We start from the raw sequence: 12,952 nt of genomic DNA on the forward strand, positions 1-12,952 counted from the left end.
TTGCTAGAACGACTCACAGAACTCGGGAACCCACTCTAGCGGGTTATTATAAAGGACGAGACTCAGGAACAGCCCGACAGCAGAGATGCACAGGGCAGGGGTGGGGCGGGCTGTGCACAGAGCTCGTGCCCCTCTGGGCGCGCCGCCTCCAGGCACACGTTGCCCGTCCGGAAGCTGTCTCAGCCTCACGCTGCAGAGCCTTACAGACGCCCGGCCGCGGGCGCGCCTGATTAAATCACCGCCACGGGGCTGAGCCCCGTCTCCAGCCCGCTCCCCTCCCCGGAGGCTGAGCCAGGGGCTGACAGGTCTAGCCCCTAACCAGGGCCGGGTTCTTGGTGACCCCGATCCTGAAGCTCCTAGGGCCTCGCCGTGAGTCCCCTCGTTCGCCTGAACTCAGGTAGGGACAGAAGGGGCTCCTTATGAATGACAGAGACACGCCCATCACCCAGCAAGCTCCGAGGGCCTTAGGAGCTCTGTGCCAGGCACGGGGACAAACACAAAATCTATGTGTGATGTCACAGCCCCCGCAGGTCAGCTCCCGCTCCTCCTCCCGACCTGTGTCCACAGAAGTCGCCCTTCCGCCCAGGGGCGCGTCAGGCCCGGCCCGCCCTGCGCCGGCGTTCGGGCCTCGCACCGGGACCAGCGCCACCTCATTTCCGTGACCCTCCTTCCCGCGGGGCTCCCTCCCCAGGGGCAGGCTTCACGAGGCCCGGGCTCCCGCCTGGACCTGCTCACACAGGACCCCGGACCTCACTCGGGGCCCGGCACGTCCCGGCCTCCACCAACGCCGCAATCAAGTGAAAACACACCGGACGTTACAAATGGACCCTTTCTCCTCGCAGAGCACACGATCCATCCCCAACCCGCCTCCCCCCCGCCCCCGAGTCCACACCCTCAAGCCCCTCCTGAATCTCGCCGCCAGGCCCTCGTCCCTGGAGCCTCGGCCGGGAGGGGGCGGGCCCGAGCAGCCATCAGCACCGGGGCCACGCGGCTGGAGCCGAACAGGCGCCGCCACGGGGACCTCATGCAAAAGATTTCAGTCACCCAACTCTTCCATTTATAATTCATAGCAAAATGGTTTGTTGCCATAAACATATATTTGCACATTACACAAACAGACCCTCACGGCAATTATCTTAACGTCGTAGCTACAAACTGACACCTCCTCACCTCGGGCCAGTTAGCCCCAGATTTCACGTGAGTGGCGCCTTCGCTGGGCAGGGCTGACGGGGAAGAGCGCGCTGGGGGGTCTGCACACCCTGGGGTCTGTCTCAGAACGGGGTGTCCCGACAGAGGGCTCTGGGGGAGGAGGGGAGGGCTCCAGGGCCACCCAGGCCTGACCCCCTATGTTACAGGGAAAGGGGCTGGCGCAGGCCACGCCCGAGGCAGGGCGGCAAAGTCCAGGTGTGAGGGCCGGAGCTCGTGCACACGGCTGACGGGGGTCACCACTGCATTGGGATCCCAGGGCCTCCTAGAGGCACCCCATAAAAAGTCATTTTCACCCTTTTGTCTCCAATAGGTGACAAATTTATTGATACAGTCCCTCACTACCCACTTGTCATCACAAACACCACTGGGTCCTTGACACCGGTGAGAAGGCATGTGAGGGCCATTTGTCCAGGAGGCGGGGCCAGAAGCCACTGGAACCTGGCCACCACACCTGGGTGAGAGACCCAAAGGTGGCAACAGCAGGGTCCTGTGACCTGCACACGACCCTTCAGAGGCCAGCCCACAAGCCCAGGGACGCTCGGCACTCTGCAAGGGATGGGGGTCTGTAAGGAGCTGCCAAGGTCCCCCGCCCCCTCCTGTGGTTCCTGCAGACGCCACTGCCAAGACTCACTCGGGGCTGCTCCCACAGCCTTCTGGGTAGAAGAGGCCGGTACCGGCACCCAGGTGCCCATCCAGGTGTGCACCCCTCACCTGCACAGCCCTCCAGCCACAAGGAGCTGACGCACACCCCCTCCCAGGCCCACCTGACCACCTAAGAGCAATCCTATCTCCCTCTTCAAAGGTTTGTTGGGGAAGCCAAGCTGAGCCACTGAGCACACGGCAATTTCCCTGGCCACAGGGATGGGATTGTTTAGGCCTGAGAGGCACCAGGAAAAGCTTTCCAGGGGCCGGCCTGGTGGGGTAGTGGTTCAGTTCCTGCCCTCAGCTTCGGCGGCCTGGGGCTCACAGGTTCGGATCCCAGGCACAGACCTATGCACCACTCATTAAACCACGCTGTGGCGGCGTCCCACATACAAAATAGAGGAAGACGGGCACAGATGTTAGCCCAGGGCTAATCTTCCTCAGAGGAAGATTGGCAACAGATGTTAGCTCAGGGCCAATCCTCCTCACTAAAAAAAGAAAAAAAAAAAGTTTTCCAGGTGCTTTTGGGAAAGAAGATCCCTTGCTGTTAAGAGAGGGCCACTGAAGGAGTCTCCCTCCACACAGCTGTGTATAAACATGAGGCCTGGAATGGATGCAGCCAACTCACTGCCCCCTGAAGATCCAGCGGCCCATAAAAAAGGCAGGGAATGGGGGCCGGCCAGGTGGTGCAGCAGTTAAGTGGGCGTGCTCCGCTTCAGCGGCCTGGGTTCGCAGGTTTCGATCCCAGGTGCGCACCGAGGCACCGCTTGTCAAGCCATGCTGTAGCAGCATCCCATACAAAGTAGAGGAAGATGGGCACAGATGTTAGCCCAGGGCCAATCTTCCTTGGCAAAAAAGGGGAGGATTGGCATCGGATGTTAGCTCAGGGCTAATCTTCCTCACCAAAAAAAAAAAAAAAAAAGAGCCATACCTGATCTCCATATCATCCCCAGACCATTTCACCTGCATGGGCCAATATATCCCCCTTGATTTTCAGCCAATGCAGAGTTGGGTTTTCTCTTAGTTTTAGTCAAAAACGTCCTGATGCCCCCAGGAAGCCCCGTCCACCCCAGGCTGGGAGAGGGGCTTCCTCTGGGCTCCTGCGGCCCTCAGCTCCATCACGGCCCTCACCAGCCTACACCACGTGTCTGTGTGTCCTTCTTGACCCATCACCATGTTCCCTGACAGCCAGGGCCATTTCTGACTCAGGCCTGAGTCCCAGGGCTCACTCAGACCAGGGCCAGGGGCATGAGCAGGAGCCTGGGGGTGTCTGTTGAATAAGGGAACAGACAAGGACACACAGCAGAGCCCAGCATTCAAGGCCTTCCTGGCCGGGTCTCCCCAACGCCCCCAGGTCACTCCCATCGCTCGCCTCGCTCACTCCATCCTCCGCCACCCCAGGCTGCTCTCTCCCTGAAGAGGACACGGCTGGGCCTCGGCCATAATCCCCATCATCCACACCCAGACCTGTTGGGGTGGGGGACCCTGGGCCTCTCCTCTCCTCCCTAAGGGACATTAAATCCCCTGCTCTTCACCCCCAAACCCAGATCTCAGGCCCTGGCCTCCCTCCCAACCCTGGACTCTAATATCCCAACTGCCACACCCCCATGACATTGTCTGAGAGCCAACTGCCTCCTACAGTTCTTAGAACAAAATTCAAGCCCCTACAAACAACTGGAAGATTCTTTGTGGCCTGGCCCTGCCGCCCTCCGGAACTCATCTCACACCATCTCCACTCCACTCCATTCTCTCTGCTCCATCACACAGGCCTCCGGGTTGCTCTTCCAATGCACCAAGCTGTTCCTGCCTCAGGGTCTTTGCACATGCTGCCCCCTCTACCTGGGACACACAGCTCCTGCAGGGAGTAAGGGATCCATAAGTGGTTTCTATTATTACCGTTGGCTCAAGTCCAATTCAATAATTCAGTTGAATTTATAGCTACTTCCGCACCAGCCTTCTTGGAAACTGAAGTGGGATCCACAGGACCCCGATAAACCTGCCATCTACCTTCAGATGCCTGTTTACAGGGAGCTCTGGTTACAGTTTAGCCAGGTCAGATGGACTTTCCCTCAATGTGGCCAGAGAGAAAAGCACCTAGGTCCCAGGGGAAGGTCAGGCCACCAGTACCTCCAGAGCCAGGGACCAGGTTCCGACCCCCTCTGTGGCCCCATCCACAAACCGCATCCCCCCCTGCACCTCTGCCGTGTTGGCCACCAGCCCCGTACCAGCTGCTGTGAGCAAGCATCCAGGACGAAGAGGGCTCCAGCCTGGTCACCCCTACGCATGGAGCCTCTTCAATGGGGCGAGTCTGCTCCTCGCAGACCTCATCTGTGAAATGGGCACAGCCCTGCCCCGCCAACGCCGCCAAGAGGATGGAACACAGTGACAGGTGGGACGTTGCGCTGAAAGGCGGGTGCACTCCAGAGACAACGCATTGCAACGGCCACAGTGGATGTGGAAGCCAAGTGCAAACCACCCCCACGGGGAGGGGCCACAGGGACCCCGAGGACAGATGGACCATTGAACTCGGGGATCTTATGTAGATCCTGATAAAAAAACAGTGCAGCTATGGCACACAACTATCTACTGGGGCTTTGGGGGGAAAAAGTAAAATAAAAATAAAATCTTAAAAAAAAAAAAAAAAAAAAAAAAAAAAAAAAAAACAGTGATTGAAAAAACCTAAAAGAAATATTGGTATTTGAGGCAACTGGGAATCCGAATACTAACTGGGTATCAGATATTAAGGAATTGTTGTTACTTGTTTTAAGTGTGATAATACTACTGTGGTCACGATAACAAAAGGGATTCACACTGCAATATTATGGGATATGAGGGCTGGGAACTGCTTTAAAATAACAGGGGAGTAAGAAAGGGAGATGGGGGTGAGCAGGTGGGGGTGAGGGGTTGGGGCCTGGAGGTGAGCAGGTGGGGGTGAGCAGGTGGGGGGTGAGCAGGTGGGGGTGAGAGGGTGGGGGCCTGGGGGTGAGCAGGTGTGGGGTCAGCGGATGGGTGGGAGCGAGTGAGCGGCCTGGGGGTGAGCAGGTGGAGGTGAGCAGGTGGGGGTGGGGAGGTGGGGGGTGAGCAGGTGGGGGGGGGCGGGTGGGGGTGGGAGGGGGGGGTGCGTGGGGGTGAGCAGGTGTGGGGTGAGCGGATGGGTGTGAGCGAGTGGGCGGCCTGGGGGTGAGCAGGTGGAGGTGAGCAGGTGGGGGTGAGGAGGTGGGAGGTGAGCAGGTGGGGGTGAGCAGGTGGGGGTGAGAGGGTGGGGGCCTGGGGGTGAGCAGGTGTGGGGTCAGCGGATGGGTTTGAGCGAGTGGGGGCCTGGGGATGAGCAGGTGGGAGGTGAGCAGGTGGGGGTGAGCAGGTGGGGGTAAGAGGGTGGGGGTCTGGGGGTGATCGGGTGTGGGGTGGGCGGATGGATGTGAGCGAGTGGGGGCCTGGGGATGAGCAGGTGGGGGTGAGCAGGTGGGGGTGAGCAGGTGGGAGGTGAGCAGGTAGGGGTGAGCAGGTGGGAGGTGAGCGGGTGGGGGTGAGAGGGTGGGGGCCTGGGGGTGAGCAGGTGTGGGGTGAGCAGATGGGTTTGAGCAAGTGGGGGGCCCGGGGATGAGCAGGTGGGAGGTGAGCATGTGGGGGTGAGCAGGTGGGGATAAGAGGGTGGGGGGCCTGGGGGTGAGCGGGTGTGGGGTGGGCGGATGGGTGTGAGTGAGTGGGGAGCCTGGGGGTGAGCAGGTGGGAGGTGAGCAGGTGGAAGGTGAGGAGGTTGGGGGCCTGAGGGCTAGGCAGGTGAGGGTGAGCCGAGGCCAGGCTTGGCTGCAGCGTGGCGGCGGTTGGACATTCTGCTTACTTTTGAATATCATCGAAATTCTCCATAAGTAAAAACAGGGAAATGACTAAACGAGCCCTCTCCTGTACAATGCACGGTGCTGTCGCAGCACAGAGCGAACGTGGTGGCTGGGAGCTCCAGGGACACGGGTGGGAGCAGAGAGCCTCAGAGCCGCAGGGCCAGAGGCCCCGAGAACTCGAGGGAGAAGAAGGCCTGCAGAGGAGGCAGCCGCGGGAGCCCCGCCCGCCCGGCTCAGCCCCGGCTCAGCCTCGGCAGGCAGCTCGCCTGCAGATAAGGACGCCCTGCCCGGACGCCTCCCTGCCGGGGTTTCCTGTGCTTGTTTGAATTTTACCACCAGGTGGGGGAAGGGAGGGCACAGCTTCCCAGAAATTTCTGGACTCCTGACCCGTCAAACCAGTTTCTGCTGATGGACATTCGGCGGCTCCAACTGAAACTGAACTTCCCGCTGCCCTGCCCCGTCTGGGGTCACTGAAGAAAGACCCGAGTGGCCCTCGGCCGGGGCAGGACCAGGTTGCACACCAGTTCATTCCTCACCAGCTCCGTGGTCAGAGGGCAGAACTGACGCTAATAAATGCAAACTCTATAAGGGGCCACGCCCTGTTCTGGGCACTTTGCACAGATTAATTCATTTGATTCTCCCGATAGCCCTACGAGCAGGTAATAACATTGTCCATATTTTACAGATGGGAAAACCAAGGTACAGCGTGGCTAGCAACTCAAGGTCGCATGGCCAGGGGTCAGGGGTGGGGGAGTCGGGCTCCAGGGCCAGCTGCTGAGCACCGCATGGCCCGGCCCCTCCCGAGAGCCTCAAGACAGCCTGCTGTTTAGGATGCTCATGTGAGAGGGGAGAAGACAAACGGGGCCAGGACTCAGCTGGGTCTCCTGCCTTCCAGGGACCCAGACCCCTGGCTAGTGGCCAGATCCAGCTGCCCGAAGTTCCAGGAGCCTCACATACAGATCACTGGGGCAGCACTCAGGAGCAGTGTGGGTCCCACACGGGCATCTTCGAGGCCACCCCATGCCCCCAGTGCCGGGCCCAGAAGGGGTCCCCTCAGCTGCACCCCGGGGAGGCTGGGAAGCCTCTGGATACGCGTGGCATGTCTTCCCTGAGCGTCCACTCTAATCCAAAGGTGGAGGGAAGAGTTAATTAATTTGTCTGAAAAGAAACTGAAAGCATCATTTTTATACCCCATGCTAATTTCACACGGATCTGAAGGACGGTCACTGGCAGGCTTCGAACGTCTCTACCCGGCAGGCAGGCCTCGGTGCCCAGGGAGCGGGGCACAGCCGGGTGGGAGGACGTGCACGCTGCAGTCACAGTGCAGCTGGCATCCAGGCCTGGCTCCCCACTCACCGGCCGAGTGACCTAGGAAAGTCACCAGCCACCCCGTCTCAGTTTCCCCATCTGTAAAAGGGGATAGTAACAGTCTCTGCCTCACGAGGCTGGCGTGCTGAGGAAGGAGGCCCTCGAGCATGAAGTCAGGCCTGACAGCCGTAACAGACGGTGACCAGGACCATTCTGGGGAAGGATGACGACAGGGTCTTTTTACAGGTCAGGAGGTGAGGCCCTGAGAAAGTGACCTGCTCAAAAACTAGGTCTCTGACTCCTTCTACGGCTCTTTCTCAGCCTCCTGCTGCCTCTGTGCCTCGGTTTCCCCATCAGTGAAAGGGGTAAAATCAGGGAGTGGGATGGGTTTTTAATGTGGTGAAAGATCCGCATGCGAGGCACCCCTGGGCGGCCTGAGCTCTGGCTGCCCTCCACCCGACGCCACCGTCCACGGCGTGCCCACGACCCCCTGGGCCCGGAGCTAGCTTGTTAGCTGCCGTACGTCCACGGATGTTTAGTTAAGTAAGTTTCCAGACCTTAAAACATCTCACTGAGGTCACATTTGAATGACTCAATGACTTTATCAAAGTGAATTCCGACCCGCCCCACCAGTCTGGTACTCCTCGGGAATTTCCACCCCCACCTCACATGTGGATTATTCCAGCTGCCTGTGGTCCCCCAGCCTCTGTGTGACCTCAACATGCCAAGCCCTTCTCTGCCTGCCTCCCCTCCATCTTCCAGCTCAACAGTCCTCTCCTCCAGGAAGCCCTCCCTGACCTCCCACAAGCCCCTGGTTTCTGTCTATCACACAGACATCAGACTCTGGGTCCCCTGTGGGCAGGGACATGGGAGGTGGCTGTCCACAAGGACTAGCTGGGCTCAGGCTGGTGTCCTGTGTCCCTCTTCCTCCTGGCCCTGGGTTGGTTTGAGGAATGGTCCGCCACTGCATGAAGGGAAGAACTCATAAACAAGATCCTAAAACCACCAACAGACACCGACCAAGGATGTTCACTGCCGAGTCTTCGATTCTGAGCTCTCACCTGGACCAGCGTCAACGCTGCACTTCACAGACAGGAGGGAGTGCAGCGGGGCCCTCCGGAATCCACAGCCCCCGACGCAAACCTCCACGCCTGTGGTCCCCACCCCGCCAAAGGAGGGTCACAGGAACCCCTCCCCTCCCGCTGGCTCCTCTCAGAGGATTCCGCAGCTGCCTGGCACGCAGCCCAGGCAGTGGGGACCCCCAAGCCAGCGCTGTCCACAGGGCTCCAGGAATTCTCCGGAGGCCCCAGGCCAGGGCTTGAGAACAGGGAAGGCAGCCAGGGCCTCTCCCCACCTGGCGATTCTGGAGGCCGATTAGCCACGTCACTTCAGTTTTCAGCCTATTAACCCTTGGGGGTTCCGTCCCCTGGTCCCCTGTGTGCTGAACCGGCCAGCCCGGCTGAGCCCCGAGTGTGAACCAGCACCACACCGCACCTGCTCTGTCTCAGTCTCTGATCTGTGGCCCGGGAACGATGCCTCCCGCCCCCAGCTTCAGGGTGAGAGAGCTGATGTGGCCGTACAGTGGGTGACCCCGGAGGGGACACCCGGAATTAGGGGAGGAGTAGCCGAGGCCAGCCAAAGTTTGGGCTGACAGCCCAGGCGGACCAGACCAAAACACGGGGAGAGAAACGAGGGCGCAGGGAGGGACGGAGCGGGTGCAGGGAGAGAAGGGGGGGGGGGAGGGGAGGGAGAGAGGGGTGCAGGGAAGGCAGCAGGGAGACAGGGGAAGCAGGGAGGGGGGCGGGAGAGAAGGGGGACGGAGGGGAGACTGGCGGGAGCGGTGGGCGAGGAGCGCGCGCTCGGGGAACACCGGGGGGAGGGGGACGCACGGGGAAGGGGACCCCGCCGGGCGGGCGGGCTCGGGGACCGGGTTCGCTGCGGTCCCGGACCCGCGTCACCCACCTGCCAAGGGGCCCGTCCGGCCGGCACCCTCGGAGCCCGCGTGGCGTCCCCGCCCGGGCACAGCGGGCGCCCTCCCGCGGACACCGCCCTGCCCCGGCCCCGCCCCGCGCTCCGTGCCGGGAGCACCGGCGCCCCGGGCCCGCGGGGTCTCGGCGGGGACAGGGCGGGGCCTGCGCGCTCGGAAGCCCCTCGCGCTCTGCCCGGGGCGCCCTTGCGGCCAGCCTTGGCCCAGCCCCTTCGTCGCAGCGCCCGCGCCGGGGCCGGCGCTTTCCTTGTGCCCCGTGCCCCCGCTTTCGGGGATTGCGTTGTGGGGCGGGGCGGGGTGCTACTGGCGAGGAGTTGAGAGGAAACGTTCATTCAACAAACGCTCCCAGAGCACCTTCTGGGCCAGAGGCTTACTTCCCAGGACTGTGGTGGAGTCCCCATGGGGGGCTCACAACCCCACAGTGGCAGGGGCCACGCAGTCCCAGAGGCGGCGCTGACCCAGGCGGACGAGCAGAGAGGGCTTCCGGGAGGAGGGGGTGTGACCAAGCCTTGGGTCATTCAGGTCATTCATCGCCCAGTACTGCATTTCTGTCTCTTCCCTGAGACAGGGGTCATAGAATCAGGAAGGCCCAGATACCCCCGGAGGTGCCACTGTGGGACCCGGGCCCCAGCAAGAGGATGACTAGTCCCCAGTATTATCACATCCCAGCTCAGGGAGCAGCTCAGTCAGGGGGAGTCCAAGGATGGACTTATCCAGCCCTGGATCCATCGCCCACTCTTCTAGCTGCACCTCCCAGTTTCCTTGCCACCTCCTGCCCACCTCCTGATCTCTGAAGGTCCACACCCCAGCACAGGATCTGCACCTCTTTTCACCCACACTCACTCCCCAGCCTCCTGCTTTCAATACAGCCGATTCCCAGATAGTCCCCAGTTAAGATCTCCAGAACTCCAGACTCCTTCTCTGCTGCCCACCTGCAGACCTGAGGGGGCAGCTCGAGCTCCACACGTCCTCACGGGGCTCCCCTGGGCTGCCCATCTCACTCTCCACTGGCCCCATCCAGACCTTTGAGGTCACCCTTGGCTCCCCTCCTCTCACATCCCATGTGTGGTCCCTTGGCAAGCCCTGATGGCTCTTCCTTCAAAATATGCCACAATGCCACTGCTTCTCTTCATCCTGTCAATGCAAATAATCCATAATCAATCTATAAATCAGAATTGGGGTGAGTTTATTATGAGCCAGGTTTGAGGACTATAGCCTGGGGACTTCCTTCCCCAAGGAGGGAAGGGCACCAAAGAAGTGGGGTGTACAGAGTGGTTATGTACCGTCTTGGAACAAAGAGCATAGATCACATATGACAGGATTGTCCCTTTTACTACTGTCACGAGATGCGTAGCTGGCGCAGCAGGTCAGTGGTCAGCAGGTATGGTCACAAGGTGAGCACAGGAGGTTGGCAATTAATCCTTAGTTCCCAGGCAGAGATGCTTATCCTTAAGGAAATGCCAATGTGGGGGAAGATGCATCCCTGTCTTTAAGGGCATCCTTCTTGTCTTGGGGACATCGTAAATGTTTAAAGCAGATGTACAGTGCCTGCTCAACAGGCCACGCCAGGCCCTTTTGGAGAAACAAGGTCGGGCCGCATTAGTTTTACACCAGATGGCTTCCTCATATCCTCCAATACATCCTATTGCTTTTCATTTATTTATCAATCTGCACTGGTCCACGTGGTCCGGGCCTCCAGCCTCTCTCACGCGGCTCAGCACAGCAGCCTCCCAGCCAGTCTCCCTGCTCTGCCCTCGCCCCCAGCAATCTGCGTCAACACGGCAGCCAGGGGACACTCTCATGAGATCCCTGCTCAGTGTCCCTCTCCCACCTGCTCTGCCGCGGGTGGGAGCACCAGCATCTCCACAATCCCAGGCTGCCTTCCTGGAAGATGGCGTGGCTGCTGGCAGCTCTGGGGTCATGTGTCACGTGTGGTGGGCTCTGTGGTCCCCAGTAGCCAGTGTACAGCAGCCGAGATAATCAGGCGTACTGACCCCTCCCCACCTCCGGAGAGGGGGGCGGGATCTGATTGCAGAGGCCAGTCGGCATAATCACAGCTCTGCCACAGTGATTAGTTCAGGTTTCGGAAGTAACTGGGCCTAAGCCAATCACGCAGGCCTTCACGGGGCCACAGAGAGCAGCTCAGGCCAGTCCAGTGGGCGTGACTTGCCGGACTCTGCCTGGAAGGTTGGGGAAGAGAAAATCCTGCTCTCTCCTTTTCTCTCCCCCAACCTAGATGGGGAAGCTTGGTGCACTAGGAACACCAGGCAGCCATCCTGTGACCACAAAGAGATCAAGGCTTAGGATAAAGCAGAAATGGCAAGGAGCTGGGTCCTTGGTGACACAGCAGAGCCCCTGGATCAAACCCACACTGAGGCCTGCCCTACTTCTAGACTTTCTCATTAAATGTGCCAATAATTTCTCTTATTGTTTAAACTAGTTTGAGTTTTCTATTTCTTACAACCAAAAGTATCCTCTGATAAAATATCCTTGCACCTTTTAATCAAATTGCAAAGAATCTCTCTTCTGACAGCACTAGCAGGAAAAAAACCCCAGGGAAGGCCTCTAATTGGCTGAGCCTGAGACATATCACCATTCCAGAAATGGGAAGAGAGTTAGACCAAAACTTTATCCTCCTCAAAGTCCAGACAGTAGCTTCACCCCAGTTTTGCTAATGACAACCATGAAATGAGTGAATATGGGTTACTATCAATGGCAACCAGCCCCGGGCACTGAATGTTAGCTGTGACCATTCCACGGCAGGCCGGTACCATCAGGCTGTTTGCTCCCCGCAGTATCCCCGGTGCCTAGCTCTGCGCCCGGCACACAGTAGGTACTATCCCCAGTCAGCATGAATGAATGAATGACCTCAGTTTCATTCTGTCATCACCCAAGCCGATGCCTTTTTCTGCACAAAGAATCTGTGACCACCCAGCCTGCGGGCCTCTTCAACCAACACAGCTCGCTTTCGTGTTGCTATTTTGTACCTTCCTTTCTCCCAAAGGACTTGAGAAAGTGGAGGTAACCGTGGGGCTAACCTCTAACACACATGCAAATCTGCGCCCCTGGGTGGATCAGGAAGGGGCCCTGTTTCCGGGTCAAAACTCTCCTTCCCTTTCCACACATGACGAGGAAATCAGGGGAGGCCTTAGGCCAGTGACTCACGCACTCGATGGCTTTCCTCTCTCGCTTCGTGCAGGTTTCTCTTTTCCTTTTGTGGAACGTGTAAACATCTTTTTAAATGATCAATGTAAGATCAGTCTCTTACGAAAGAGGGACAATTTGCAGGTTTTCTATTTTAAAAAGCGACTTTGGCCAGACGTAAAAGAAAACACCCCCAGCTGGTCTCTGGCTGGCAGTGTCATTTCATGGCACTAAGAGATGTGAGGGGGAAAGCCACCCTCCTCACATTCGTGTTTTGTGAAAACCTCATACAGAGTCCACAACCATAGCTCAGTGATATTAAAATACAGACAATAGAGCAATAACACAGAACGATTGTAGGGAAGAGAACGCAGGTGCGGATCGCCATTCATAAGAAAAGGAAAGGGAACCGTAAAGGAACTGTGAAACCTGCTGGCTCCCTTTGAGGTTCTTTCTTCTGTTTTCCCTGAGCTCCTCTAATCAGTAACCCACCAGTTAGTCATTTCCTTTTGTTGCTATAACAATAACTCCTCGCATTTCAAATGCTTTGCAATAGAAGAGAAAGGACAATAATGCAAAATGAAGGAATTACGTCTGAATGGCATTGTTCCCAGCTTTATTAAATTTGCTCTTACAAATGTTTATGAAGTTGGAGAGTTGGTTCTCCCCCCAGCAGCAAATTCCACATTAATAAGCACTGGGGGAGGGAGAGCTTGAAGGAAGGAGGAAATAAAGATCCCGTTCCCAGGTCTGGGGCTTCCCGTTTCTTTTCTCCCAAATTAACTCTGCCTGACAGCTGTGTGAGCCAAGACTTGGTCTGCTC

General features: G+C 58.4%; 1 protein-coding gene across 1 annotated transcript in view; it reads right to left on the bottom strand.

Moving 5' to 3' along the window:
• ARHGAP8 (Rho GTPase activating protein 8) overlaps nucleotides 1–9,092 on the bottom strand; it is a 73,611-nt gene extending 64,519 nt beyond the window's left edge. The window contains exon 1 of the mRNA XM_087448765.1: nucleotides 8,961–9,092. The gene's annotated coding sequence lies outside the window, so the exon portion shown is untranslated. The remainder of the gene's footprint in view (nucleotides 1–8,960) is intronic.
• Between the last annotated feature and the right edge of the window lie 3,860 nt (nucleotides 9,093–12,952).

Source organism: Ceratotherium simum, chromosome 25, assembly GCF_057802395.1.
Source record: "Ceratotherium simum simum isolate JZ-2026a chromosome 25, ASM5780239v1, whole genome shotgun sequence".
NCBI lineage: Eukaryota > Metazoa > Chordata > Mammalia > Perissodactyla > Rhinocerotidae > Ceratotherium > Ceratotherium simum.